The sequence below is a fragment of the Heptranchias perlo genome, chromosome 26, assembly GCF_035084215.1.
Source record: "Heptranchias perlo isolate sHepPer1 chromosome 26, sHepPer1.hap1, whole genome shotgun sequence".
Lineage (NCBI taxonomy): Eukaryota > Metazoa > Chordata > Chondrichthyes > Hexanchiformes > Hexanchidae > Heptranchias > Heptranchias perlo.
The window spans coordinates 39,186,995-39,205,471 of NC_090350.1; the positions used below are offsets into that span (position 1 = coordinate 39,186,995).

An 18,477-nucleotide genomic window follows, 5' to 3' on the forward strand; every position below is an offset into this window, starting at 1 on the left:
AGTGAACGGTGTGTGCTGTTTATTGTGGTGTCAGCCTTGGCTCAGTGGTAACGTTCTCGCCTCTGAGTTAGTAGGTTGTGGGTTTAAGCCCCACTCCTAAGACTTGAGCACATAATCTATGCTGACACTTGAGGGGACACTGCACTGCTAGAGGTGCCGTCTTTCAGATGAGACGTTATATCAAGGTCCCGTCTGCCCCCTCAGGTGGATGTAAAATATTCCACCAGACTATTTGAAGAAGTGCGAGGGAGTTCTCCCTGTTGTCCTGGCCAACGTTTATTTCTCAACCAACACCACTCATTATCTCATTGCTGTTTGTGGGATCTTGCTGTGTACAAATTGTTGTGTTTCCTTCATTATAACTGTGATTACACTTCAATAGTCATTAATTGGCTATAAAGCGCTTGGGGACGTCCTGAGGTCATGTAAGGTGCTATATAAATGCAAGTCTTTCTTTTTAACACGCTTGAGATATATTTGTTGTTTACCAAATGTCTGCATGAGCTTTGCCTATGGATTTATTGAAGGATTATAAAAATCTGGCGGTAAATGAATGGTTATTTCCCTCTCTTGACCGTAAGATGTAGTGTACCAGTTTCGAGAGGAAACAGAAATTTGGCTACAGTGTACCAGGCTGGGGAGAAACTGAAAGGCTATACATCCACACCCAACAAAGAATGCCTGTTGTCCTGTATGAGCAGCAGAGTCTACAGGGCAGGCTACATCCAGTCACTTGGAATCCACAGAAGGAATAAATACTATGAAATTAGACAGTGCACAATAAAATAAAAGTTCTTTTCTCTTTTTCACCCCCAGAATACTATGAACAATTCAATCATTTGTGGTTTTGACAATTTTTAGACAATGGAATTTTACAATATTTAGCATTAAAAAAAATGAGAGAGTAACTTGTAAATTGCCTGTGACATTGTCCATAGTCAGTTGATGAATATATTCTTTTTAATGTACAAGCTGGTTGACAGAATTGGTAGAGAGACTTCAGAAACTCCTCCACAGAGCCACCTAGTGGCCAGAGTCTGCAACTACACTGTGACAGTTTACATATAAGAAAGTGGATGGGAAATGTTAACATAACAATTTGCAATGATAAATGTTATCAGAAAAGTGTGGCCAAAAATCATGACAACTCAAAGTAATATTTGTGAACAGGGGGTGTTCACCCTATGCAAGATTTTTAATATATAGATTTTTAATCACTATATTACATGACCAAAAATGGATGGATTTTGAAAGTTGCAATGGATGTTCAGCAACTACATGATGAATTTATTTCAGTTTCTGTACTATTCAAATGATAGCCTGATTACAGTTGTGCAATGAAGGGGGAGAGATGCCTGTGTATCAAACCTGGAGAACAGGTAGAGTGTGATGTGATGGGATCTTTGAACTGAGTGCTATTGTTTTCTTTCTTGTTGATGAAAATTCATTGGAAAACCTTAATAAATAATTAAGTGAAATAAAATGGTCTTATCCGTATATCTATAATATATTAAAACTTTTACATCTGTACTCACTTGTTCTCAACTTTTACCATTATAAATTCCTAAGTCTACATTTATAATGGAAATTGCCTATGAAAATTTATCACGCTGTAATTACACAGCCCCACCCAGTGGAGGCATTGCAGTGCCACCAGTGGCCGGAGGGTTTAATTACAGCGTGGTGAGTTTTCATTGGCAATGTCCATTATAAATGTGGACATAAGAATTTATAACGGAAAAACAAAAATAAGGACAGAATTTATGACTTTAAAATGAGACTGAACTACATCGAACTGCCCTGGTCTAAATATCTCCCAACATTTAGTTCATCACCTGAAGACTTGCGGTCAACTAGTACTTTATTTAAAAATATGACACCTTTGCACATTTCCTGTCTGCAAAAGCTACTTCCTGTTGTCACTTTTTTTCTCACATTTTTGTGTCAACCTTTCCCATTATAAATTCTCGTGTCCACATTTATAATGGAGAAGCCCTATATCAACTTGCATCTTAAGGAATTGACTTTACCAGTTTACCGTTTAGAAATTTCTGGGCAGCAACCCATCCAGTGCAAACCTGGACAGACGGGTGCCACCCGTGCTGACATTGGATCCATAGTCCCAGTGGAGACTTGGAATCCAAGCTGGACATTCAGAGCTTGTTTCAAGGCTTTGTTAGGCATATGTTTATAAAATCCCTCTTCTAATTTGGGAGAAACTAACTAATATGAAAGTCATCGAAGTACAATTCCAAAATTCAATGCAACGTTTCTGACACTTGCAGAGTGCTTACAATCTGTAATGTCACCACTGAGCAACAAAAAATTTTAGGAGAGGGGTTGACATCTTAGAAATTTCCAGATCGCCAACTCAAAAATTGGACTATCCAGAAATGTCTAAATCATGAACTGTTCAACAAAATCCTGTTCTACTTTTTCTCCTTCATGATGTGGACATGTTACTTATTTTGTTCATTGAGCTTTTCAATTAACTTTCATCCTCACTGAAGCAAAATCAGAACTCAAGGCATGATCCTGCCTGTCTGGTTACATACTTGATCAAAGGTGAAGATTCTATATATAAATTCCTTTATTCTTTGCGTAATACCAGCCCTTTAGTCCAATTAATCCATAAATCAACTATCTCGGACTCTTTCTCCAACTAGTAAACTGGGTTTAACACAACAGGTACTTGGAGAATGATCAAGTTAACTATTTACCCACTCTCCCTTTAAATCTGAGATCGATAGCTTTTTGGCAACCAAAGGTATTAAGGAATATGGGCCAAAGGCAGGTATGTGGAGTTAGATCACAGATCAGCCATGATCTTATCAAATGGCAGAGCAGGCACAGGGGCTGAATGGCCTACTCCTGTTCCTATGTTCCTATGTTCCCAACCCACAGCCGCTGGTGCATTGTTCAGGTGTATTTGTGTATTGATAGGGTCTAGCCCGAGCACTGAACACTTGTCCATTCTCATTTCCTGATTAGTGCACCATTAACAAAATGTACATATTAGAGCTGTCACAAACTGGCAAAATCAAATATACAGTGTTTCCAGTTTGTGTTGCATTGGTGTGCTCAGCAGACATTTAAAAAAGTAAAACCACACAGCAAGTTCAAGTGCAAATTGCAGCAGTGGGACCCACGAATTAATGACAAAAGTTTAAGAGGATTCTTGGCACAAAAGTGATCTGTACTTTTAAATTACTTTCAAACCACTGAGCTAAACTTTTAATTATTTAATTCACAGATGAAACAGGCGATTAAGGGGTACTAATCTTTGGGATTAGCCAGAGGGACTGCAGAGATTTTTTCTGCTCATGTACTCTCCTTTGTGTCTACAACAAGGACAACAACATTGTGCATTTATATAGCGGCTTTAACGTAGTAAAACGTCCCACAGCGCTTTACAGGAGCGTAATCAGAAAAAATTTGGCACCGAGCCACATAAGGAGATATTAGAACAGGTGACTAAACACTTGGTCAAAGAGGTAGGTTTTAAGGAGCTTCTTAAAGCGGGAGAGGGAGGAGGAGAGGCAGAGCAGTTTGGGGATGAAATTCCAGTGCTTAGAGCCTAGACGGCTGAAGGCACAGCTGCCAATGGTGGAGTGAAGGCAGTCGGAGATGCGCTAGAGGCCAAATTGGAGGAATGCAGAGTTGGAGGAGGGTTGTAGGGATGGAGGAGGTTACAGAGACAGGACGGGGCAAAGACACGGAGAGATTTGAACACGAGGACGAGAATTTTAAAATTGAAGCGTTGGTGGACTCGGAGCCATGTAGGTCAGAGAGCACAGGGGTGATGAGTGAACGGAATTTGTTGCGAGTTAGTGAACGGCAGCAGATTTTTGGATGAGCTCAAGTTTACGGATGTTGGAAGATGGGAGGCTGGCCAGGAGATGATTGGAATAGTCAAGTCTGGAGGTAACAAAACCGTGCATGAGGGTTTCAGCAGTAGATGGGTTGAGGCAGGGGCGGTCACGGGCGATATTACGGAGGTGGAAGTAGGTGGTTTTGTGATGGACCGGATATGGGGTCGGAAGCTCAGCTCGGGATCAAATAGAATGCCGAGGTTGTGAACAGTCTGGTTCAGCCTGAGGCAGTGGCCAGGGAGGGAGATGGAATCGGTGTATAGGGAACGGAGCTTGTAGCAGGATCTGATGTTGTGGCTTCGGTTTCCCAATGTTTAAATGGAGCAAATTTCGGCTCATCCAGGAATGGATGTCGGACAAGCAGTCTGACAACACAGAGCTGGCGGAGGGATTGAGTGAGATGGTAGTGAGGTCGAGCTGGGTATCATCAGCATACATGTTTTTTTATTTGTTCATGGGATGTGGGCGTCGCTGGCGAGGCCGGCATTTATTGCCCATCCCTTATTGCCCTTGAGAAGGTGGTGGTGAGCCGCCTTCTTGAACCGCTGCAGTCCGTGTGGTGACGGTTCTCCCACAGTGCTGTTAGGGAGTTCCAGGATTTTGACCCAGCGACAATGAAGGAACGGCGATATATTTCCAAGTCGGGATGGTGTGTGACTTGGAGGGGAACGTGCAGGTGGTGTTGTTCCCATGTGCCTGCTGCCCTTGTCCTTCTAGGTGGTAGAGGTCGCTGGTTTGGGAGGTGCTGTCGAAGAAGCCTTGGCGAGTTGCTGCAGTGCATCCTGTGGATGGTACACACTGCAGCCACTGTGCGCCGGTGGTGAAGGGAGTGAATGTTTAGGGTGGTGGATGGGGTGCCAATCAAGCGGGCTGCTTTGTCCTGGATGTGGAACCTGACATCATAAACTCACTGCATAAACTATGGCACACAGGTGGTGTGCAAATCAAACCGGTGGGACCCACTATTTGGAGTTTAATTAAAGACTCTTGAAGCGCTTTGAGACATTTCGAAGAAAGGCGGTAAGACTATATAAATGCGTGTCTTTTTTCAGGACAAATGCAAATTGTGTTTAGAATCTTATCTGCTTTAAAATAAAACACTGAACTAAAGCAATTCATCTTTGAGCGAAAGTGCATTGGTGCAAAATTCACTTCGGATACAGATTATACCCATTTTCAAACTGGTTGCTAAGACTTGGGGGGGGGGGCACATGCAAAACACAAATCAAAGCGGTGGGACCCACCAGTTACTGACTGTTTAGTAAACGTTTTAGAGGAAAAATGACCTTTCTCTTTTTTTAAAAAAAGATTGGTATTATTTTTAACAGCACACATTAACGCGGTTGAAACTTTAATTCGGAGAAATCAGGGGGTGGGGTGGTGGGGGGGGAGGTTTCAGGGGGAGCCGTGCCCCTTTTAAGGTGGTGGCCGAAGCCTGGGGGAAGCCAGAGCCCCGGCGGAATACTCGCGTGGAATGTTCGGAATGTTCCATGACGTAGCGCGCTGGGGGGGCGGGGCGGGGCGGGGGTCGGAGGCGCGTGAGCTGGAACACTGAGACTCGACACAGAGAACGCGGTGTTGCCGCTCCGTGTGACTGACAGCTGGGGCCTGCCAATGGCGGTCAGCGCGACCGCCGCCCCCCCCCCCTCTACCCCCTCACTGGGGAGGGGCGGGGCCAAAGGGGGGAGGGGCCAGGGCGGGGCGGGGCCGGGGCGGCTCGTGCATGGCGTGGAATGTCGTGTATCTTTTTCTCCAATGTTGCCTTTTTTTTTTTGCGCAGCTGGACTGTGAGGAGGGAAAGTGTCTGTTGTGTGTGTGATGGGTTGGACTGTGTGTGTACATATGTGTGTGTACATGTGTGTACATATGTGTGTGTACATGTGTGTGTATACATGTGCCTGGGTGGAGGGGGGAGGAGCTCTTCAACAACAACAACAACCACCATCAGCCTTTGAATAATAATAATAACAACAACAACATATTAAAAAAAAAGTTGCATTTTGTATATATATTTTTTTTGCATTCCTCACACTTCACCACCGACTTTGCAAAGAACTCCCCAACGTTCCTCAAGTTCGCCGGCCAAGGAGCAGGGTTAAGTTCAGCTGTAAAAGTGTCAGGTAAGCATGTCAAAAAAATGTCAAGCAATTAGTAATGCAGGATACTGTGCGATTATAATGGGGAGATAGTGCCTAATGTCATTGCAATTGTCATTGTTTTGTGAACGTTACTTAAAAATAAGCTGCACGCAATGAGTAAACATTTGCAAATTGCACACGCCGGAAATAACGTTAGATACAGTATGTGTTACGTATTCTTGTACATAAATAGTTCGATGTAAATATGTATGCAAATGTGGGAAATTACACCATTTCAATGAATGTCATGTTCTCTGCTCAAACTGATAGTATGCAGCATTCCTTGATATATATTGATGTAAACTTAGAGCACTATGGGTAGCAGCTTTATGGGGCAGCCCACAAAATAGTCCATTTCCTTCCCAATTCTTCTCAGCTGTCTCTTTTGAATCAGGATATCCTGAAAAATCACAGCAGTGATGTGCAAGACCCCAAAGCTGGCAAAACCAATTGAGTTGGTGGTTCTATGGAAAATTGCATTACTGCACCAACTGTCAACCTGAATTGCACCTTTGCAACAGATTGCAAATTGTGCATCATACTCTCCACAGGATAAGAGCTGAATTGTGCTTTCTGTACAAAAATGTTTATGCATATACTTTTGCAAGTTGTGTACCATTTGTATCTATTCATTGCAAAGTACCCTAGAATTGTAAATTAAAATAGAATAGTGAATAAAACCTTTCTCTTCAATCATTACTCTTCCCGCACTCAGCTTTAATTCCCGTTGGGTACAACTCTACGGGTGCAGGCAGCCATCTGGCACTTAGTCCAAAGGCTGTTCTTCGTACTCAAGCCTCAGCCATTAACTTTCCCATCAACTGGATGGAGTGGTCAGCTTGGCTCAGTGGTAACACTTACCTCTGAGTTAGAAGACAAGGGGGTAATTTTGACTTTGGGCGATAGTGTAAAACGTTTGATATCAGATCAGTCGCTCGTTATACATCTGTCTGGATTTTAATTTCTATTGAAGTCAAGTGAAAATCGGGAGAGATATATAACGGGCGGCTGATCCGATATCTCCCGTTTTACAATACTGCCAATATCGCCTGCTTTACACTGTTGCCCAAAGTCAGAATTACCCCCAAGGAGTTCAAATGCTCCGACAAGACTAGGCTGACACCTCACTGCAGTACTGAGGGGGTGCTGCATTGGTTTTGAGATGGAATGTTAAACTCAGGCCCTGTCTGCCATTCAGATGGACATAAAAGCTTTCATCATCCAACGGCATCAAAAACAAATTAACTGGTCATGCATCTCATTTGCTGTTGACGGGATCTTGCTATGCCCAAATTGCCTGTTGTATCTGCCAACCGTGACTGTGATATAAAATTAATTCATTGCATGTGAAGTGCTTTGGGATGTCTTGAGGATGATAAGCTTCTAAATAAATGCAAATTCTTTGTCTCTCTCTTTCTCTCTCCTCACTCTCCCCTCGCTCTCCTCGCTCTCCCCTCGCTCTCCTCCCTCTCTCTCCTCACTCTTCCCTCTCTCTCCTCGCTCTCCCCTCTCTCTGCTCGCTCTCCTCCCTCTCTCTCGTTCTCTCTCCTCACTCTCCTCCCTCTCTCTCTTTCTCTCTCCTCCCTCTCCCCCTCTCTCTCCTTGCTCTCCCCCCTCTCTCTCCCCTCTCTCTCTCCTCGCTCTCCCCTCTCTCTCTCTCTCCTCGCTCTCCCCTCTCTTTTTCTCTCCTCGCTCTCCCCTCTCTCTCTTTCTCCTCGCTCTCCTCTCTCCCTTTCTTTCTCTCTCCTTGCTCTCCTCTCTCTTTCTTTCTCTCTCCTCGCTCTCCCCTCTCTCTCTTTCTCTCTCCTCGCTCTTCCCCCTCTCTCTCTCCTCGCTCTCCCCTCTCTCTCTTTCTCCTCGCTCTCCTCTCTCTCTTTCTCTCTCCTCGCTCTCCCCTCTCTCTTTCTCTCTCCTCGCTCTCCTCTCTCTCTTTCTCTCTCCTCGCTCTCCCCTCTCTCTTTTCCTCCCCCTCTCTTGCAGCAGGAATCATTGGGTAGCAATAGACTGTATGCCTAGCTGATTTGAGACCTTCAACCTAGGAACACCAAAGCTGGTCGTAGGGCATGTCACCGCCCTGCGCAACTTTGCACTAAACAGGGACCGAACCTGGGACTTTCCAAGTCTATGTGGCTGATCTACTCACTACCGTAACCAGGAGACGTTTTCTGCCTTACCCCAAAAAACATTTTTTTAAAACTTGTCTACATTTCCAACCATCTCTTTATTCCAAAGCATTGAGCTTCAGGACAATAAACAGAAAATGTAGTTGTCACTACCTGGGTGAATATGGAGTGGCTTCTTCCTTCTTTCGAAAGATCTGATTCATAGTAGGTGCAGCACAGTAGGAGGCCATTTGGCCCATCGTGCCTGTGCCGGCTTTTTGAAAGAGCTATCCAATTAGTGCCATTCCCCCGCTCTTTCCCCATAGCCCTGTAAATTTTTTCCCTTCAACTATTTATCCAATTCTCCTTTGAAAGTTATCATTGAATCTGCTTCCACCGCCCTTCCAGATCATTACAGGTCGCTGCGTAAAAATATGTTTCCTCATATCATCTCTGGCTGTTTTGCCGATCACCTTAAATCTGTGTCCTCTGGTTACTGAGCCTTCTGCTGCTGGAAACCGTTTCTCCTTATTTACTCTGTCAAAACCCTTCATGATTTTGAACACCTTGTTAAATCTCCTCTTAACCTTCTCTGTTTTAAGGTGAACAACCCCAGCTTCTCCAGTCTCTCCACATAACTGAAGTCCCCCTACCTGGCAGCATTCTAGTACATTTTTTCTGCACACTCTCGAAGGCCTTGACATCCTTCCTAAAGTGTGGTGGCCAGAATTGAACACAATACTCCAGCTGAGGCCTAACCAGTGTTTTATGAAGGTTTAGCATAACTTCCTTGCTTTTGTACTCAATGCCTCTGTTAATGAAGCCCAGGATCCTATATGTTTTTTTAACAGCCTTCTCAACTTGTCCTGCCACCTTCAAAGATTTGTGTATGTGCACCTCCAGGTCTCTCTGTTCCTGCATTCCCTTTAAAATTGTACCATTTAGTTTATATTGCCTCTCCTCATTCTTCCTACCAAAGTGCATTCCTGTGGAAAACCTTTTACTTGAGGCTCCAAAGAGAACAGAATTCCAAACTTAAGTTATCAGCAAGTAGGTGATATGATGTGCAATGTAAGTCTGATATAATTTGCTTTTAGAAGCAGACTTTTAAAAAAATACATTTTTGGAAGTGGTGTGGGTCGTCTGTTATACTGAAGTCCTGTTGCTATCTACATGTGTTTACAAATAAGACAGCTATGGCTGCTTTGATGGGTCAGTTGGTTTGTGCGCTGCTTACTATGGAACCGATCTACACTTATCGCTCTCTATGGGTCATGATGACCCTTGGTTTGAACCCTGTTGCGTGCTGAGTTAGCTACTTAGCTAGAATGGCGGTAGGACGATGGTAATAGGCTCTGAGTCCCTGGTTCTTGGGAGAGTGAAAGTATCAAAGGAAGGAAGAACTTGCATTTATATAGCGCCTTTCATGACCCGAGGACAAGCCAAAGAGTTATACAGCCAATGGATACTTTTTTTTTGAAGTGTAGTCACTGTTATAATGTAGGAAACACGGAAGCCAATTTGCGCACAGCAAGATCCCACAAACAGCAATGTGATAATGACCAGATAATCTGTTTTAGTGATCTTGATTGAGGGATAAATATTGGCCAGGACACTGGGGAAAATTCCTTGCTCTTCTTCGAAATAGGCAGACAGCCTCGATTTAATGTTTCATCCGACAGTGCAGCACTCCCACAATACAGCACTGAAGCGTTAGCCCAGATTATGTGCTCAAGTGTCTAGATTTGAAGCTCCTGCTCCTGATGGTTATCTTGTGACTAATGCTGGAAAGCATATACACGTGGATGTTGGGTGAGGACAGGATTGGGCTTGACTGTGAAAGAAAGAACGAACTTTCATTTTATACAGCCCCTTTCACGACCTCAGGACATCCCAAAGCGCTTTACAGCCAATAAAGTACTTTTGAAATGTTGTCACTGTTGCATTGTCGGAGACGCGGCAGCCGATTTGCGCACAGCGCTGTTGTTATGTTGGCAGACACAACAGGCAATTTAGGCACAGCAAGATCGTACAAACGGCAATATGATAATGACCAGATAATCTGTTGAGGGTGTTGGTCAAAGGATAAATATTGGTAAAGGACGACCGGGGAGAACGCCTGAGTGTGGTGCCTTCTACAGTAAAACTGGCTGCTGAATTTGATCATGCAGGCTTGCGCATGATCAGATGGCCACTTTGTCAGTTTACTTGAGGTTGGTTGGTGCCTGTGAAATGGCACATGTGAACAACACCTTCAGGAGAGGAGGGAGAAAATTGATGGGGAAGGGTGGAGAGAGAGAGTGGGGGGAGGAAGTGTCAAAAAGACCCTCTGCTGTGCTGTCTTATTTAATCATGTTCTGACACAAGGTGGCAAAGGAAAAATTTATTGCACAAATCATTTTTTAAAAATGTTTTCTTATCCTTGAGATGGTTCAGGATTAAAAATGTCAATACTTGCAGGTTGAATGTGAATGATTTACATTCAATGAACTATACTAGAGATAGTGAATGGGATTCAGAATTCTACGTCTGGTGTGCAAATATATATATCCGTATTTTAAATAAGGGGGTGTGTGCAAATTGCAGCCCACAGGCCACATGCTGTTTCCAAACCCAGCCAAGCGAAACCCAGGCAACTCAGTTCTAATAATGCGTAAATTTTTCATTTCCTGTTTGAATTTTGTGGGGCTGGAGGTTTGGAAAGGGTTGTTCTTGGGAGGGGTGGGTTATGGTCCTCTCCCACCCCCCTTATCATTTTGAGGTCACCCAACAGGGCTTCGGAAGATTGCCTCCATTTCGCTCCCATGAACCTCTTGACACTCGTCTTTGGCCTCAGGGTTTGGCTGACGAGTCTGTGGGATTCCAGGCTCGGCCTTCGGACTGGGTGTCTCGGCATTCCCCGGCACCCAGCACTGTCCCCTTCCCGCCAAGTTGGCCAAATCTTGAGTTCCAGTGCCCCCCCCCCACCCGCCCCGCAAACCCAGCTCCACCACTGGTTCTTGGAGTGCACCCCAATTGGTGGATATCTGTGTCTCTGTAACCCCCTCCAGCTCAACAACCCTCCGAGATCTCTGCGCTCCTCCAATTCTTGTCTCTTGTGCATCCCTGATTTTTAATCGCTCCACCATTGGCGGCCGTGCCTTCAGCTGCCTGGGCCCTAAGCTCTGGAATTCCCTCCCTAAACCTCTCCGTCTCTCTCTCTTCCTTTAAGACGCTCCTTAAAATCTACCTCTTTGACCGAGCTTTTGGTCACCTGTCCTAATATCTCCTTATGTGGCTCGGTGTCATATTTTGTTTGATAATCGCTCCTGTGGGACGCTTTACTACGTTAAAGGCGATATAAAAATGCAAGTTGTTGTTGTTGATAAATCCTAAACCAGTAAGAACAAGATCTGTTAGTATCAGCAGTTTGAGCTATCTGCCAATTAACAGGAACATTGATTTAAACTTTATATGCTGCCCCCGAGGCTCCATGGTACATGTTTAAGTGGCCACGATGACAACAAGCTTCGACTGTTTTAGATTGTTAAATTGTTTAGACACTGGGTTGGAGAAAAACACTACCCTCTCTGTCTTGGCTTTGAACTGAGCCCTGATAGGATGCACATGTCAATTGGGACCAAAAATAGTAAGTTAATGAGTTTGTACAGCATTAAATGGGAATGAATTCAGAGCGCAAATTTCAGCACTAAAATAATTGGCTCTCATTAGGACCCATGCCCTGAGGGGTCACAACGATTGCTGGCATGGAAGTGGAAACGCTACTTTGCTTCAGAAATGGATGCTTGTCTGATGCCGGGCTGGGCTGCAACGTTGTCGTGGTGTAGATCAGGAACTCCTGTTCGTCAAAATTACTCTGGCAATGCAAAAATCCTTGGCTGCATATAGTGATCCCCGGCCAGAACGGAGATGATTGGGTAATTCGCACAGGATTTGTATGTAACTATCCTCTACTCACTGTATTTTGCAGGAGAAACCACCCTGCTTTAATCAGGGGATGTTGCTGCAGTTTCAGTCATGAGTTCTGTTTGCCGTCATTAGTCGAGACTCTCTTTAAACAGGCTCTGTGGACTGTTTGTTCCAGTGCACTGTTTAAACAGACTCTGTTTGCTGAGTAAATAGACTTCGCCATAAAATACACTGTTTGCTGTGAGTCCTGCCGTAAGTCCTGGCCCGCCTCCAACTCAGTGGCTGACACAGTGGTGTCAATAGACACTCTGAATATCCTTCCCCTTCCCCAGTCTTATTGTCCCTTGAGAAACAGCTGCTTCTGGCAGTGCAGGATGCCGATTTTCAAACGACCAGAGACTAAATTAATTCCTGGGATGAGAGGGTTGTCCTGTGAAGAGAGGTTGAGTAGAATGGGCCTATACTCTCTGGAGTTTAGAAGAATGAGAGGGGATCTCATTGAAACCTATAAGATTCTGAGGGGGGTTTGACAGGGTAGATGCTGAGAGGCTGTTTCCCCTGGCTGGAGAGTCTAGAACTAGGGGGCATAGTTGCAGGATAAGGGGTCGGCCATTTAAGACTGAGATGAGGAGGAATTTCTCCACTTAGAGAGTTGTGAATCTTCAGAGTTCTCCACCCCAGAGGGCTGTAGATGCTGAGTGGTTGAGTAAATTCAAGGCTGAGATGGATAGATTTTTGGAACGAGGGGAATCGAGGGATATGGGGATCAGGCAGGAAAGTGGAGTTGAGGTTGAAGATCAGCCATGATCTGATTGAATGGCGGAGCAGGTTCGAGGGGCCGTATGGCCTACTCCTGCTCCTATTTCTTATGTTCTTATTTCTGCATTGCTGGTCTGTAAGGACTTTAGCCAACAGATGGAAAAGTCTGCGGCGAGCAAATGGAAGTTCTGAATGCTATTTGGGGGCAACTGCACCTGCATGGTTGTTTCTCATTTGTCACTGGTGTGCTGTGCTCTGTTTTGTAGTATAAGTGGGGCAAATTCAGAGCACCGAAACCTAACATGAACACCCAATTCAAAAAGGGAATTGGATAAATACTTGAAGGGGAAAAATTTGCAGAGCTGTGGGGAAAGGGAAGGGGAGTGAGACTAATTGGATAAAGCTTTCAAAGAGCTGGCACAGGCAAGATGGGCTGAATGGCCTCCTGTACTGTATCATTCTCTGTATTACACAATCACTTCAGCTAGATATATTGCAACAATAATAATAGTGGAATATAAGACTGCTGAAAAGGTGAAAATACATGTTCCACTGATTGAAGTACAATAGATGTGAATTACACCCATTATCGGCCTAAACAGTTTGTAACTGCACAAAAACCATTGAAATATATCAGGTGTAGGCAGATTAGATTTGTTTTTAAATTGCAAAAATGGATTGTGGAAGCAGCAAATTCCTTTTACAAAACAAGTAAAATTTCCAGTCCAAGTGAGGGGAACTTTTTGTGTGCCTTGGAATTTATCGTATGGAATTCCAGTGAACCACATTTTTTTGAAGTCTGGAGTCACAATTGTTATGTAGTCAAATGTGTGCACTGCAAGGTTTCAGGAACAGGAAATGAGATGGACAACCGGTTTATCTGTTTTGTTGATGATGGTTGAGGGATAAGGGCTGACTGGGACACGAGGAGAACTCCCCTGCTCTTCAAGTAGAATCATACAGCACAGTCCATGACAGTATTGGTAGGAGTGACCACCGCACAGTCCTCGTGGAGACGAAGTCCCGTCTTCGCACTGAGGACACCATCCAACGTGTTGTGTGGCACTACCACCGTGCTAAATGGGATAGATTCAGAACAGATCTAGCAGCTCAAAACTGGGCATCCATGAGGCGCTCTGGGCCATCAGCAGCAGCAGAATTGTATTCCAGCACAATCTGTAACCTCATGGCCCGGCATATTCCTCAATCTATCATTACCAACAAGCCAGGGGATCAACCCTGGTTCAATGAGGAGTGTAGAAGAGCATGCCAGGAGCAGCACCAGGCATACTGAAAAATTAGGTGCCAACCTGGTGAAGCTACAACACAGGACTACATGCATGCTAAACAGCGGAAGCAACATGCTATAGACAGAGCTAAGCGATTCCACAACCAACGGATCAGATTAAAGCTCTGCAGTCCTGCCACATCAGTCGTAAATGGTGGTGGACAATTAAACAACTAACGGAAGGAGGAGGCTCTGCAAACATCCCCATCCTCAATGATGGCAGAGTCCAGCACGTGAGTGCAAAAGACAAGGCTGAAGCGTTTGCAACCATCTTCAGCCAGAAGTGCCGAGTGGATGATCCATCTCGGCCTCCTCCCGATATCCCCACCATCACGGAAGCCAGTCTTCAGCCAATTCGATTCACTCCACGTGATATCAAGAAACGGCTGAGTGCACTGGATACAGCAAAGGCTATGGGCCCCGACAACGTCCCGGCTGTAGTGATGAATACTTGTGCTACAGAACTAGCTGCGCCTCTAGTCAAGCTGTTCCAGTACAGCTACAACACTGGCATCTACCCGACAATGTGGAAAATTGCCCAGGTATGTACTGTCCACAAAAAGCAGGACAAATCCAATCTGGCCAATTATCGCCCCATCAGTCTACTCTCAATCATCAGCAAAGTGATGGAAGGTGTCGTCGACAGTGCTATCAAGCGGCACCTGCTCACCAATGCTCAGTTTGGGTTCCGCCAGGACCACTCGGCTCCAGACCTCATTACAGCCATGGTCCAAACATGGACAAAAGAGCTGAATTCCAGAGGTGAGGTGAGAGTGACTGCCCTTGACATCAAGGCAGCATTTGACCGAGTGTGGCACCAAGGAGCCCTAGTAAAATTGAAGTCAATGGGAATCAGGGGGAAAACTCTCCAGTGGTTGGAGTCATACCTAGCACAAAGGAAGATGGTAGTGGTTGTTGGAGCCAATCATCTCAGCCCCAGGACATTGCTGCAGGAGTTCTTCAGGGCAGTGTCCTAGGCCCAACCATCTTCAGCTGCTTCATCAATGACCTTCCCTCCATCATAAGGTCAGACATGGGGATGTTCGCTGATGATTGCACAGTGTTCAGTTCCATTTGCAACCCCTCAGATAATGAAGCAGTCCGTGTCCGCATGCAGCAAGACCTGAACAACATCCAGGCTTGGGCTGATAAGTGGCAAGTAACATTCGTGCCAGACAAGTGCCAGGCAATGACCATCTCCAACAAGAGAGTGTCTAACCACCTCCCCTTGACATTCAACGGCATTACCATCGCCGAATCCCCCACCATCAACATCCTGGGGGTCACCATTGACCAGAAACTTAACTGGACCAGCTTTATAAATACTGTGGCTACAAGAGCAGGTCAGAAGCTGGGTATTCTGCGGCAAGTGACTCACCTCCTGACTCCCCAAAGCCTTTCCACCATCTACAAGGCACAAGTCAGGAGTGTGATGGAATACTCTCCACTTGCCTGGATGAGTGCAGCTCCAACAGCACTCAAGAAGCTCAACACCATCCAGGACAAAGCAGCCCGCTTGATTGACACCCTATCCACCACCCTAAATATTCACTCCCTTCACCACCGGCGCACTGTGGCTGCAGTGTATACCATCAACAGGATGCACTGCAGCAACTCGCCAAGGCTTCTTCGACAGCACCTCCCAAATCCGCCACCTCTACTACCTAGGAGGACAAAAGCAGCAAGTACATGGGAACAACACCACCTGCACGTTCCCCTCCAAGTCACTCACCATCCTGACTTGGAAATATATCGCCGTTCCTTCATCGTCGCTGGGTCAAAATCCTGGAACTCCCTTCCTAACAGCACTGTGGGAGAACCTTCACCACACGGACTGCAGCGGTTCAAGGCAGCGGCTCACCACCACCTTCTCAAGGGCAATTAGTGATGGGCAATAAATGCCGGCCTCGCCAGCGACGCCCACATCCATTGAACGAATTTTTTTTTTAAAGGCCATTCGGCCCATCGTGTCTGTGCTGGCTCTTTGAAAGAGCTATCCAATTAGCCCCACCCCCACGCTCTTTCCCCATAGCTGTGCAAATTTTTCCTTTTCAAGTATTTATCCAATTCGCTTTCGAGAGTTACTATTGAATCTGCTTCCACCACCCTTTCAGGAAGTGCATTCTATACCATGGTGCCATGGGATCTTAAACATCCACCTGAACAAGCAGGCAAGACTTTGGTTTATACAGGTCATCCAAAAGATAGCACCTCCAACAATGATGCATTCCCCTAAGTACTGCACTGAAGTGAAGCTGCTCCCACAGTGCTATTAGGTAGGGAGTTCCAGGACTTTGACCCGGCCACGATGAAGGGACGCGATATAATTCCTGATCGAGAGGGTGTGTGACTTGGAGGTGATGGTGTTCCCATGCATCGTCTGCCCTTGTCCTTCTAGGTGGTGGAGGTCGCGGGTTTGGGAGGTGCTGCCGAAGAAGCCTTGGCGAGTTGCTGCAGTGCATCCTGTAAATAGTACACACTGCAGCCACGGTGCGCCGGTGGTGGAAGGAGTGAATGTTTATGCTGGAGAATGGGGTGCCGATCAAGCGGACTGCTTGAATTCTGGGAGTCTGGTGGCTGGGAGCTGGCTCCCTCGCAGTGATGTTGTTAATTCTGTTTTCCATGGCACGCTCGTTGTCTGGGCCTACAAGTCCACTGCCAGTTTTGTAAACTGAGACTTGGAGACCTGAGTCTATAACCTGCTGCTGGTCATGGGAAGTCAGGTTTAAACAGCAGAATTTCTGGGAGCCTGATTTCCAAAAAAACCAACAACAACTTGCATTTATATAGCGCCTTTAACGTAGTAAAACATCCCAAGGCGCTTAAGGGTAAAGGGACCTACATTGGCCGGGAATCAAATCCGAGCCTCCCATGTGGCAGGCGAGAAACCAACCCGTGAACTGTCAGTGTTTGCATACCTTGCTCCCTGAATCCAAATGGTTAGCCCAATGTAAATGTGGCTTTACAATCCTTTGAGGGATTCTTAAACCCTGTAGAAACAAGCAGGTTTAGCGTAGAAAGGGGCGGTCCGGAAGTTATTTCCTGTAAAAAAAAATTCCCAGCTCTCCTTGTCTCACTTACCTCTGCTCAATACGTGTGTTTATGGTCGATAGTTTCTGACCTGTTCTATAAGATGTTCGACGCCCACATCTTTTGAACATGTTTTTCCAACAAAGATGTTGACTTATTAAAAAGACAAAACAAGTAATCAGGGCAATATCTGCTCTGCTTTATCTCACATTACAACAGTGACTACACTTCACAAAGCACTTTGGGACATCCTGGGGTCGTGAAAGGCGCTATATAAATGCAAAACTTTCTTCTTTCTTTCTTAACAAGCTCCCAACCAAATCATCTGCTCTCGGTTAATATACAATCTAGGGTTGTTGCCGTTCTTTTCACCCAGGGTTTAATGATCTATTAGCTCCAATGGATTTTCTCCAATCTTAAACACTCACCAGTAGCGACAGTCAGCCTCATTCCATCCAGCAAGCCTTTTTGGAGAGGTTTTTTTTAACTGTAGAAATTTCAGCACAGGAGGAGGCCATTCAGCCCATCCTCCCTGTGCAGGAGCTAGCTCTACATCGGATTGATCTGCTCTAATCCTCTCTCTACTTTATGGAGGGGAGGATTACTGTGTCCACATAAGCAACAGATTAAGGCTGTCAAAAAAACAAGCTGAATTTATGGTGACAGATATTTGTTACAGGGCTTTAGAAGAGAAAAACTCTGAAAGTAAAAGGCTCATTCATAAAAAAAAAAATGTGCCCTATTTCAGCAGTGTTCAAGCTTTTGTTCTTATGGGCCGTATAGGTGCGTACCCGCAGTGTCCTGGGGGCCCACGTGTTGCAGTTAAATCTCACAATGCTGATGCCAGTAGATATTGGGTGTTCTGATTTAGGATTTATCCACCAGTGAGGCTATAGAGCTTAAAAAAAAATACATTCCTTTCCAAACCTCCAGACCGACTCAATTCAAACCGGACAAATCGGTGAAATAGGACTGAGCTGCCGGGGCTTTGAAGACGGAGTCACAGGGGCCCTTGGGCTGAATGTGACACTCCTGCCCTGTTTGCATGTATCGCACTCTTTTTTAAAACAAACCCAGCTCCATGTGTTTAAATGAGTTCTTCCTGTGCTGCCTCATTGCAGCATTTGATGATATAAATGCTACTGCATGATTAAAGAATGAGTCACTGTCTGGCAGTTTAACATGAATGAAGTCATGTTGCAAATGTCACTAGACATGAGTAGAATACATGCTGAGTTTACACATAAGATACTGTTCACTGTGTATTCTGCTATAGTTGTGAATTGCTTCAGTTCCTCTAACAATGAATGCAATGAATAAAGGCACTACCTGGTTTATGGGTAGGTCATACAGCCAGAAGATTCTAGGTTTGATTCCGA

At 45.2% G+C, this 18,477-nt stretch overlaps 1 protein-coding gene across 1 annotated transcript in view; it reads left to right on the forward strand.

Annotated features, from left to right (window-relative positions):
• Positions 1–5,587: 5,587 nt before the first annotated feature.
• The window catches only part of LOC137342718 (transcription factor HIVEP3-like), a 382,091-nt gene continuing 369,201 nt past the window's right edge, over positions 5,588–18,477 (forward strand). Inside the window, exon 1 of the mRNA XM_068006860.1 lies at positions 5,588–5,992. The gene's annotated coding sequence lies outside the window, so the exon portion shown is untranslated. The remainder of the gene's footprint in view (positions 5,993–18,477) is intronic.